Genomic DNA, 12,910 nt, shown 5'->3' on the forward strand with positions numbered 1-12,910 from the left:
CCACGACAAAAAGTTATAGAGGAAGAGGGGGTAAAGTTGATGCAAGGCTGTGTTTGGGCAATAAATATACATATTTTTGCATAATGGGGATAGACATGATGTCCTTGGTCTATAATTTGTTAATGTTAAGAGAGGACTTAGCACTCGTCATTCCTGGATTTGAGCAACTTCCATGGGAAAACAAATGTGGGTTGGAATGACAGTTCACTAGAAAAAGGGTTGAGCAACAAAAATGAAAGTGCTTCTCAGGCATAGTGAGTGCTATGAGACGTGAGATACAGCCAGAGGCTCCAAGGTTGGGTCACAGCCAGATACTGCAGGTGCATCAACATCACGTCTGTATCATCAACATATGTGAGTGCTAATATGAGCATAAACTGTGATACCACAATATAATATCACTTCATGGCATGGTATACTGCTTAGTTATTAGGTCACTTTTGTCATGTACAGGTGTGGTATCTTAATTTGATCACTCTGTTGTCGCTGAGAATTTTCCTGCACCGCATTCAAATGAGCCTCGGGATTTACACAAATTCACTGAAAACCCACAGTTTTCCTTCTCTCTCGCTCGATCAAACGCTAAAGCACCAGACAGAATAAATGTCCTACTACTGTAGATCCTACGACTGCAACATTTAAATGTACGAAAATGTAACTGAATTGCAGCCATACACAATAAAAACCATTGTTTTATATAGCTTAATAAGACAAGATAGATATTGGTCACCACAACATACAAGTATATCTGAAATGCAGCTATAGGCTACACCTAAACTATAGCCTACTGTATCATATTAAAACTAATTTCCCCGTTACAAATCATCACTTCCTGCTGCAGGATTATTTTATACCTGAGATGGAACTGGACAAATTAAGATCCTACACCCCACTGGGCATAACTTGTTGAATCAACGTTGTTTCAAGGTAATTTGTCAAGGTATTGTGACATGGACATTTCAACCACAGGATTATGTCATCATGATAACCAAATTCCAACATAGACAAATATGTTGAGTTTGTACCTTACTGTATATCCACTATCAGAAGAAAAAAAAACAATAAACTGGTCAGCAGCTACTGGAGATTTGATCTACTTACAGATATTAATTTGGTCTCTCATCCAAGATTATAACCAAGCCCTGCTTATATTTGTCACTGACTATTACCAAATAGATTCCCTGTTGCTATCAAAGTCATTTCAAAGGGTAGGTTTAACAGACCAAATTAAATGTAACCATACTTTCTAAGTCATATATCATCAATATTTAGGCCTATATAGCATTTGCGAAGTCATCAACAGCTATTGTTTCAATTCAACCCAGGGTTAAACTAAAAATAGACAATAGGCTACATACACTGAGTATAACAAACATTAGGAACACCTTCCTAATATTGAGGGGTGTGTGGACTTGATTAGCATGTACATTATACTTCCTCAAATGAAAGGTTATCAAAAACGGTTGTGTCTTATCATGTTGAATGGCTGTTGAAATAGAAGATTACCTCAATGCTATTGACTTTACTTGATCTTTCTGACCTTGGCCTCTAGCTATAGTGTTTCCTCTTTGTCACAAGATGTCACTTTAGTCCACTGGAAAGCCCCCCAGTGTCTCATCCAAGACAGAATGTACCACTTTGCAGGAGAGGGGGTAAAATTGATGCAGGGTGGTGTTTGGGCAATAAATATACAATTTATTTTTGCATAATGTGGATAGACATGATGTACTTGTTCTATAAATAGTTTGTCCTGAATATGGTTGGGTGAGGGAAAACTGGAAGAGTCTTTCATGTCATGATGAGAGGTGTGTGAATTTCACACTACCCCCTAATTGACACAATAGTCTAGTTTGTGGATTATTGTTGCAACTGACTTCACTGGTATTTCATTTGCAGGCAATTTAGAAAGATTATACGGTAATTTACTATGACTTAATAGCCTTTGACAAACACATGAAAATACAGTTACAGGTCAAAACTGTTTGCTGTTTATATAAAAAGAAACCATCCTTTATTCCGCATGACGACAGTTGTGTTACTTGGAATGAGGGATTGCTATGCAAACAAAAAGTTGTTACTTTTAAGAGAGGATTTAGCACCCGTCATCCCGGATATGAGCAACTTCAATGGGAAAACAAATGTGGGTTGGAATGACAGTCCGTTTGAAAAGTGCTTCTCAGGCATAGTGAGTGCTATGAGACGTGAGATACAGCCGGAGGCTCCAAGGTTGGGTCACAGCCAGATACTGTAGCTGCATCAACTGTGTCATCAACATACATTACCTTCACAAAGTATTCACACCCCTTGACGTTGTCCACATTTTGTTGTGTTACAGCCTGAATTTAAAATGGATTAAATTTCGATTTTTTTTGTCACTGGCCTAAACATAACACCCCATAATGTCAAAGTGAAATTATGTTTTTAGAATTTTTTACTAATTAATACAAAATTAAAAAGCTGAAATGTCTTGAGTCAATAAGTATTCAACCACTCATTTATGGCAAGCCTAAATAAGTTCAGGAGTGAAAATGTGCTTAACAAGTCACACAATAACCTGCATGGACTCTGTACCCCACACATACAATTATCTGTAAGGTCCCTCAGTCGAGCAGTGAATTTCAAACACAGATTCAACCATAAAGACCAGGGAGGTTTTCCAATGCCTCGCAAAGAAGGGCACCTATTGATAGATGGTAAAAAAAGCAGCATTGAATATCCATTTGAGCATGGTGAAGTTATTCATTACACTTTGGATGGTGTATCAATACACACAGTCACTACAAAGATACAGGCATCCTTCCTAACTCAGTTGCTGGAGAGGAAGGTAACCGCTCAGGGATTTCAACATGATGCCAATCATGACTTTAAAACAGTTACAGACTTTAATGTGATAGGAGAACTGATAATGGGTCAACAACATTATAGTTAGATACAGTTATACTTGTACCAGTGTTGTGTTTGTTTTACAGACAGACAATCTTACACCATACAAGTTGCAAAGGTGGAACTTGCAACGGTATCATTCTCAAAGGACAAGGTAAGAAACTGAAACAATTTGACGGATATGTATTGTATTTTATCACTGCTAAAGTTCTGGAGTGACTGGTTGTGCATACAGTATATGTGCATGTAAGAGAGTGAGAGGTGAGTGTGTGTGGGGTGAGTGAGAGTAAAGAGAGAGAGAGAGAGAGAGAGAGAGAGAGAGAGAGAGCTAAAGTGAGAAAAAAGTGAAAAAGAGAGAACAGAGAGAGCGAACCGAGAGAACACACGTTTTACAGAGCACATATCAATATACAGATTACAACTTTAATTTGCTAATGGTTTTGTGGACAGACAAATAAAAGGAAGCCCGGGGGACTATTTATAGTCCTGCTACAGGGAACCACCCAGACTGAGGTTGAAGCTGGTTCTCTACTGTACATGTGACAATTTCCCTGAAAGTCTACTGTCAAATTAGGAATCCACACAGCCAGTTATAATGTGGATTGTTTAGATGGGGATTCTATTTAGATTCCAAACTATTACTTCCTGTGTGTTGACGATCATATATCACTGCTGTGTGGTTTCGTGATTTCCCTTCCTCCATTTCCTCTTTCTCATGCTTTCTCTCACTCCCTATACTCCCCGGGGGGAAGGCCTCTCAGTACAAAAGTGGAACTACTCTGTGAGTAGTTTGGGGAGGAGGGTAAGTGTGGGGGAGGAGAGTAAACAAGAAGTTCTGGCTCTTATCTCCTAGAGAGAGAGAGATTGGGGAGGAGGGTAAGTGTGGGGGAAGAGAGCAAACAAGAAGTTCTGGCTCTTATCTCCTAGAGAGAGAGAAAAAGAACTTTTGTGAGTGTAATGTTAAATGTTCATTTTTAATTGTTTATTTCACTTTTGTATATTATCTATTTAACTTGCTTTGGCAATGTAAACATGTGATTACAATAAAGCCCATTGAATTTAATTTAATTGAGAGATAGAGAGAGAGAGAGAGAGAGAGAGAGAGAGAGAGAGAGAGAGAGAGAGCACACTGCCCACAAAATTAGGTGGAAACTGAGCTGCACTTCCTAACCTCCTGCCAAATGTATGACCATATTAGAGACACATATTTCCCTCAGATTACACAGATCCACAAAGAATTCGAAAACAAACCCAATTTTGATAAACTCCCAAATCTACTGGGTGAAATACCACAGTGTCATACCACAGCAGCAAGATTTGTGACCTGTTGCCACAAGAAAAGGGCAACCAGTGAAGAACAAACACCATTGTAAATACAACCCATATTTATGTTCACTTATTTTCTCTTTTGTGCTTCAACTATTTGCACATCGTTACAACACTGTATTACACATCGTTACAACACATTATATGACATTTGAAATGTATTTATTATTTTGGAACTTCTGTGAGTGTAATGTTTACTGTTAATTTGTATTGTTTATTTCACTTTTGTTTGTTTTCTACTTCACTTGCTTTGGCAATGTTAACATATGTTTCCCATGCCAATAAAGCCCTTGAATTGAATTGAATTGAATTGAATTGAGAGAGAGAGAGAGAGAGAGAGAGAGAGAGAGAGAGAGAGAGAGAGGGGGCATATAGGGCATAGAGAGAGAGATGACACAGACAAATCTGCTGAGATTCTTGGCTGCTGACGTGATGTATGAACCGCTATGAGGAGAGGAAATTGGCTGGGGGAAATCTATTCTATACTACTAACACAAACTTCATGGGGCCTTGAGGGGAGAGCACTGGGGGCTTGAGGGGAGAGCACTGAGGGCTTGAGGGGAGACTGGAAGTGTTGCCCAACATCAGGGAACTGTTTGAGGCAGTGCAGATGGTGAAAGCACATGTTTTATATTCCCTGGACACACTTTCTCTATGGTATTTCACCATAAAGATGTGTTCTACAGACATTCCATACACTATTTCATAGAGTCCCATATACCACTACTCCTAGCTGAACACTCACAAGACTACAGCCCCAACCTCTAAATGCAGATCCTCCACACAGGAGAGAGACCTTTTAGAGAGTTGATCCTGAGTGCTGAGCTGCACCTGCTACCGCGTGTCACTGAACAAATGTTTTAATGCTTTTTATCAGATTAGCCCCCTTAAACAGCAGCGGGCTGGTCGATGGTCCACTCCGATGGGTAATAACATTATCCTGGCTGGGATTGGCAGAGACAGCCAGGCAGAGCCATCCTGCCATTGATCCAGACCCTACAGGGCCACTCTGATGCTGCCCTCCATCAAATCAGTCATTTGTTTATGAAATATTGATATTAGGTGCGATCTCTTCCTGAAGATTCCAATGGAAATGTCAGCCGTCGCGTCGTTTCTATTTCATCTGTATCTAGGGGAAATTTGGAGATGGAAGACAGGGATCAATACTCTGATTTTCAATAGTGCCACTGCTTACATCAACTACATGTGGTCGTGTTGAATTATGTGAATCTTCTAATTCTTTATGAAAGTGAAAATAAAAATCAAGCATTTTCAGGTTTTGAAAGGTTTAACATTTTACCACATATTGCAAATAATCTGGTATTAAAAGTCAAACATAGTCATGCGCAATATATGTTAAATAGCCTCAAATTGTAATCGCTAACTACTTTGAGACAGCTGTAGATTGTGGAGAATCACCATGCAAAACCTGTCTTAGAGAAGACTGTTGATCTGTTTGTTGATAGCGCCCTCTGTCGTCAGAGTAGCACTTCTCATTCATGATGGAGAAATCCAGATAATCTTTTTAACCAGATGAACAAGGTAACCTTGAATCCTTCACCACAACGCAGATTCCCTCAATAGAGCAGCCTAGCAAACAGATGCTTTGGTCGTTCCATACTGGCAGTTGGAATTGACGTGCTATCACAGGGAAAGCTCTTTATACAGGAGTAGAGCTCCATGGATCAATAGATGTTACCCAGGAAAAGCCCACAGAACCACTAATGAATACAAGAGGTTCCATGGGCTTATGCTGTATGGTTTCTGCAATAAGATCTGAACTAACCACCAACCTACAGTGATAAACAGACCATGGACAGTAACAACATGGCTCCAATCCTGTATTAAAAAACATCAACAAAAAAACACAAACTCAAATAACCTATGAATTGAGAAGTTGCAATTATTTCAATACTTACAGTGCCTTCGGAAAGTATTCAGACCTCATAATTTTTTCCACATTTTGTTACGTTACAGCCTTATTCTAAAATGTATTAAATTGTTTTCCTCATCAATCTACACACAATACCCCATAATGACACAGTGAAAATATCGCATTTACATAAGTATTCAGACCCTTTAATCAGTACTTTGTTGAAGCACCTTTGGCAGCGATTATGGCCTTGAGTCTTCTTGGGTATGATGCTACATGCTTGGCACACCTGTATTTGGGGAGTTTCTCCTATACTTCTCTGCAGATCCTCTTAAGCTCTGTCAGGTTGGATGGGGAGCGTGCTGCAAAGCTATTTTCAGATCTCTCCAGAGTTGTTAGATCAGGTTTAGTCAGGGCTCTGGCTGGCCTACTCAAGGACATTCAGAGACTTGTCCTTAAGCCACTCCTGCGTTATCTTGGCTGTGTGCTTAGGGTCCTGTTGGAAGGTGAACCTTCGCCCTAGTCAGAGGTCCTGAGCGCTCTGGAGCAGGTTTTCATCAAGGATCTCTGTGTACTTTGCTCCGTTCATCTTTGCCTTGATCCTGACTAGTCTCCCAGTCCCTGCCCCTGAAAAACATTCCCACAACATGATGCTGCCACCACCATGCTTCACCATAGGGATGGTGCCAGGTTTCCTCCAGACGTGGCACTTGGCATTCAAATAAAATTCAATCAAATCAAATTGATTCATATAGCCCTTCTTACATCAGCTGATATCTCAAAGTGCTATACAGAAACCCAGCATAAAACCCCAAACTGCAATTAATGCAGGTGTAGAAGCACGGTGGCTAGGAAAAACTCCCTAGAAAGGCCAAAACCTAGGAAGAAACCTAGAGAGGAACCAGGCTATGAGGGGTGGCCAGTCCTCTTCTGGCTGTGCCGGGTGGAGATTATAACAGCACATGGCCAAGATGTTCAAATGTTCATAAGTGACCAGCATGGTCAAATAATAATAATCACAGTGGTTGTCGAGGGTGCAACAGGTCAGCACCTCAGGAGTAAATGTCAGTTGGTTTTTCATAGCCGATCATTGAGAGTATCTCTACCGCTCCTGCTGTCTCTAGAGAGTTGAAAACAGCAGGTATGGGACAGGTAGCACGTTCGGTGAATAGGTCAGGGTTCCATAGCCGCAGGCAGAAGAGTTGAAACTGGAGCAGCAGCATGGCCAGGTGGACTGGGGACAGCAAGGAGTCATCATGCCAGGTAGACCTGAGGCATGGTCCTAGGGCTCAGGTCCTCCAAGAGAGAGAAAGAAAGAAAGAGAGAAAGAGAGAATTAGAGAGCGCATACTTAAATTCACACAGGACACCGGATAAGACAGGAGAAATACTCCAGATATAACAGACTGACCTTAGCCCCCGACACATAAACTACTGCAGCATAAATACTGGAGGCTGAGACAGGAAGGGTCAGGAGACACTGTGGCCCCATCCGATGATACCCCCAGACAGGGCCAAACAGGCAGAATATAACCCTACCCACTTTGCCAAAGCACAGCCCACACACCACTAGAGGGATATCTTCACCCACCAACTTACGATCCTGAGACAAGGCCGAGTATAGCCCACAAAGATCTCCGCCACGGCACAGGGCTGGTTTCAAGGTTTTACTGCTAATCTACAAAGCATTACATGGGCTTGCTCCTACCTATCTTTCCGATTTGGTTCTGCCGTACATACCTACACATACGCTACGGTCACAACTCTTGAGATGTGTCTTCAGTAAAGACTTAAAGGTTGAGACTGAGTCTGTGTCTCTCACATGGGTAGGCAGACTATTCCATAAAAATGGAGCTCTATAGGAGAAAGCCCTACCTCCAGCTGTTTGCTTAGAAATTCTAGGGACAATTAGGAGGCCCACGTCTTGTGACCGTAGCGTACGTGTAGGTATGTACGGCAGGACCAAATCGGAAAGATAGGTAGGAGCAAGCCCATGTAATGCTTTGTAGATTAGCAGTAAAACCTTAAAACCAGCCCTTGCCTTAACAGGAAGCCAGTGTAGGGAGGCTAGCACTGGAGTAATATGCTAATTTTTTTGGGTTCTAGTCAGGATTATAGCAGCCGTATTTAGCACTAACCGAAGTTTATTTAGTGCTTTATCCGGGTAGCCGGAAAGTAGAGCATTGCAGTTGTCAGGCCAAAGAGTCCAATCAAAGTTTCATCAGACCAGATAATCTTTTATCTCATGGTCTGAGAGTCTTTAGGTGTCTTTTGGCAAACTCCAAGCGGGCTGTCATGTGCCTTTTACTGAGGAGTGCCTTCCGTCTGGCCACTATACCATAAAGGTCTGATTGGTGGAGTGCTACAGAGATGGTTGTCCTTTTGGAAGGTTCTCTCATCTCCACAGAGGTCCACTGGAGCCCTGTCAGAGTGACCATCGGGTTCTTGGTCACCTCCCTGACCAAGGCCCTTCTCCCCCGATTGCTCAGTTTGGCCGGACATACAGCTCTAGGAAGAGTCTTGGTGGCTCCAAACTTCTTCCATTTAAGAATGATGGAGGCCACTGTCTTCTTGGGGACCTTAAATGCTGCAGAAATGTTTTGGTACCCTTCCCCAGATCTGTGCCTCGGCACAATCCTGTCTCGGAACTCTACGGACAATTCCGCGAACTCATGGCTTGGTTTTTGCTCTGACATGCAGTGTCAACTATGGGACCTTATATATATATATATATATATATATATATATATATATATATGTGTGTGTGTGTTTGTACCTTTCAAAATCATGTCCATTCAATTGAATTCAAGTTGTAGAAACATCTCAAGGATGATCAATGGAAACAGGATGCACCTGAGCTCAATTTCGAGTCCAGTAGCAAAGGGGCTGAATAGTTATGTAGAGAAGGTATTTCAAAAACCTATTTTCACTGTGTCATTATGGGGTATTTTGAGTAGATTGCTAAGGATTTTTTAATTTCATCCATTTTAGAATAAGGCTGTAACATCACAAAATGTGGAAAAGTCAAGGGGTCTGAATACTTTCCGAAGGCACTGTATATACTATAGCAAGCTAAGCTAGGCTGCATGAAGAGCAAAATTACGTTCAGGGATGCCCTGTTTACCCCAATTTCCCATCCTCCTGAGGAAAAGTTGGTAATGGATTTCAACTTTTTTGCATTGCATTTCACCAGTAGTCTGCAGGACAGGTTTGTGGTGTGTTTGAAGATAAGTGCTCTTTTATGGTTAACACACCATTTGGTCTGCAGCATTTGATCTCTTTTCAACACACCACCTGTTTTTTAGTGGTGGTAAATGTATGATCAATGAGACCCTTCTTATGGAACTCTGTCACGTCCTGACCAGTAAAAGGGGTTATTTGTCATTGTAGTTTGGTCAGGGCGTGGCAGGGGGTGTTTGTTTTGTGTGTTTCTGTGTTTTTGGTTCAGGTTCTATGTTTTCTATTTCTATGTGTATATCGAGTTTTCTATTTCTATGTTGGGTTTTTGGCAATGACCTCCAATTAGAGGCAGCTGGTTGTCGTTGTCCCTAATTGGAGGCCATATTTAGTTGTGTGTGTTTCACTTGTGTTTTGTGGTTGGTTATTTTCTGTATAGCCTGTGTGCCTTATGGAACTGTTTTTTTGTCATTTGTTTATTTTGTTCAAGTGTTATCTTTAAATAAATTAAGTATGAGCACTTTACCCGCTGCGCCTTGGTCCTATCCTTACAACGCCTATGACAACCTCATACCCTTGACTATGAAACTCAACCTTCAGAGAAGAGCAATGTTATCCCATAAAGCCACCCTAGTAAACAACAAGTAAACAACAAGAAATATCCTAACTCCTGTTTTCCTCACACAGCCCATAGACACATTAAGAGAGGGTGCATGGAAGACAAGGGGATGATTAAAATACATATATTTCCTACTGCACTGTGTGTTACAGACTGCGCTCAATGAATTTTGACAGGCTTGATTAACGATAGTGTAGCACTGAGGCTAAAGCCCTAGCAGAACCATATAGCTACTCCACCGGCCAAGAAATGATGGCCGTCTCCACCGCTCTCCACCTCCAACACGGCTAATGAGTGATTCCATAATGCTGATCCAAGCACTTTGGAGCTCGTCCTCAGGATATTAGCTCAGCCAAAGATTATTCATAGACTATCAAACCAAAGCTGTGGACAGGAAACGCTGACTTATGTGCAAATATCAATTCAATTAGTAGAGGCCCCGATGAGTGCGGGTGCACTAGCTTGCTTTAATGGCAATAGACGTCAACATGTTTACACAAGACAGGCAAGACACACATATATACATCCAATAACAGCTGATGTGTTGCCGTTTGTCACGAAGCATAATGACAAATGTAGAATTTAAATGATGTTTTTATTATGACTGAATTATCACGAATTAGAAAGATTAGTCAATTAAACATCACTTCACATCCATGCTGTAACAACTGGCATGAATAATGTGTTCACAAATAGGCACAGCTCGGGAGGTAATACCATTAAAGTTCTGCTACTGCAGCATGCTTGATATGAGTTCAGAAGCAAGAGTTTGAGTGTATTGTGAAGACAAGGCACAGTAGAGAACACTGAGTGCCAAGTTGTTTTCCCGGATGGCAGAACAGCTTCCATGCTCTCTTTCATTGTAATGTAGGCCAGCCTGTGTCGTAGAGAGACAAAATGAGAGCACAGCTCACCAGCTACAATCTCAGCAAAATCATCTCTGTGGAATTGTGGGCAGCAAGGTTATTTCTCACATAAACTGTGAGTATTTGGCAGCAGGGTAAGATGCATTGAGTTAAGCTAATTAACTATGAGAGAATATTGAGTAAAATGTGGTCATAAGCTATGGTAGGAGTTAGTCACTTATAATAATAAAATGCATATACAGTTAATTAAATACTCTGCAAACACTTTGCTATGTAACACTGCCTCAAATTAGCAATACATTCTGATTTCATGACAGTGAATCTAATTGCAACCAAAGTCTATTGCTAGGACAAACTGCATGGTGTATTCACAAAACCTCATCACCATTTACCTTAATTACGCACACATCCTCTTTAAGGTGGTCAAATAGGCACCTTAAAGAGAATAACCCCTCAGGTGTTATTTAGAATAACCCCTCAGGTTGATAACATAATGATCCTTATTTGTCTGACTTGTTGCACCTCTATCAGCATCACTCTGAGTGTACGCACAGCGCCACGTTCTTGTGCATCTCCCAGTAGTGGCAGTCCTCAGGGAAGCTCCAGTTGGCCTCACTCTCTTTGTGGTTACTGACAGCATGCACCGCAAACCCCTCCAGCTGCTTCTCCAGGGCCTCCGCCATGGCCTGGGCACCGCCCTTCTTCTCTAGCCCCTCCATCAGTTGCCGGATGCAGTCGCGGGGCACTGGTTGGGGACTGGTGCTGTAGGAAACCACCAGGTTGGTATCGTTCTCTTGCAGCACCTCAAACCAGTTCTGACCGGCCATATGTTGGAAGTGGTACCCCGGCACGCCAGTTCCAATAGCTGCTGCCAGAGGGGTTGACCACTCGAACCGACCAGCTCACCCAGTCGTCCTTCCTGGTGAGTAATTCCTGTAATTCCTGAGCCATGTCCTGAAGATTGCGTTCCTGTTTTTCCTGGAGAAGATGCCGGGGGCCAAGGCAGGCCTGTTCAGGGAAGGCTGCTACGCAGGCCTCGATGCGTGCCTTCATCTTTGATTCCATTTCTTCAATTTTGCTGCTCTAGTCATGGATGGTTTTCTGTTCCTCATCGGTGCCCTTGGTGAGGGCACAGTGGCCCAGCAGGGCAATCAGGCCCAGGTAGAAGAGCTCCTTCATCCTCACACAGCAGTATTCCAGTACGTGCCTGTTTCTCGCTTCATACCTGAGACAGATGGAGAACCAACCACTCAGCTGTTGTGAATAACAATAAAATGAATCATCCTATTTACCATAATCACAAGTTAACAGTTGAAATTCATGTGTTCTCAAACTAAAATACTCAACAAACACCATGCTCCACAGATGCATAAAGGTCCATTTAGCATGGTTAAGAACACTTTACCGCTCCACCACCTCGAAGATGGACTCCCCAAAGCTGTTTGTGCCCATCAGAGCATCATACAGCACATACAGGTTCTTCTCCCCTCCGGTTTTGGAGAAGTGCTCCAAAAACAGCCTCTTCTTGACCTCCTGAAACTGTGGCTTGGCCTCCAGAATGTCCATGTACTTACAGAACTGGTTCCTGATGTTCACCTCCACCGAGAAGTACTGGGAATCCAGCCGGCCCTTCCTAATCTCACAGTCAATGTCCTCCAGCTGGATGGACAGTATGTCCAGCTTGTTCCTCACCTCCAGGAACTGCTCTTTGACATAGAAGACCTCTTTGTTTTTCACGGTGTCCAGGGCTAGTCATGGGACAGTGGCGGCTGGCTTACAGAGAGGGAAGAGCTCCCCTACTGCGCTGGCCAACACCTCAGCCCCTCACCTCAAAACTCTCCATCACAGCCTCGATGGCATCTTTCTTCTGGGCCATCACCTGCTCCAGAGGACTTGCCATGCTCTGGAGGGAGAATCAATATGAAAGTTCAACTATGTATCAATGCCTGTTTAAGTGTGCCGGTCTTCAGAAATCATGCTCAAAATCAGGACGGAAAAGCTGCACATTGCTCTCAAGTAAAGTGGTTGAATGCCCTATAATAACAATTGACATTCAACCCCTTATGGGGGCACAGTCTGTGAGTTCTCTGTAGAGTAACACAGATAAAATTATATATTCAGATATCGCTATTGGACATTTACAGATTAGATTGATAACCTTGTTAAA

The 12,910-nt window shown here is 42.2% G+C and overlaps 1 pseudogene; it reads right to left on the reverse strand.

Moving 5' to 3' along the window:
- Positions 1-11,225: 11,225 nt before the first annotated feature.
- Positions 11,226-12,768, reverse strand: LOC115176841 (protein rapunzel-like; annotated as a pseudogene).
- Between the last annotated feature and the right edge of the window lie 142 nt (positions 12,769-12,910).

The sequence above is a fragment of the Salmo trutta genome, chromosome 37, assembly GCF_901001165.1.
Source record: "Salmo trutta chromosome 37, fSalTru1.1, whole genome shotgun sequence".
In the NCBI taxonomy this organism is placed as follows: domain Eukaryota; kingdom Metazoa; phylum Chordata; class Actinopteri; order Salmoniformes; family Salmonidae; genus Salmo; species Salmo trutta.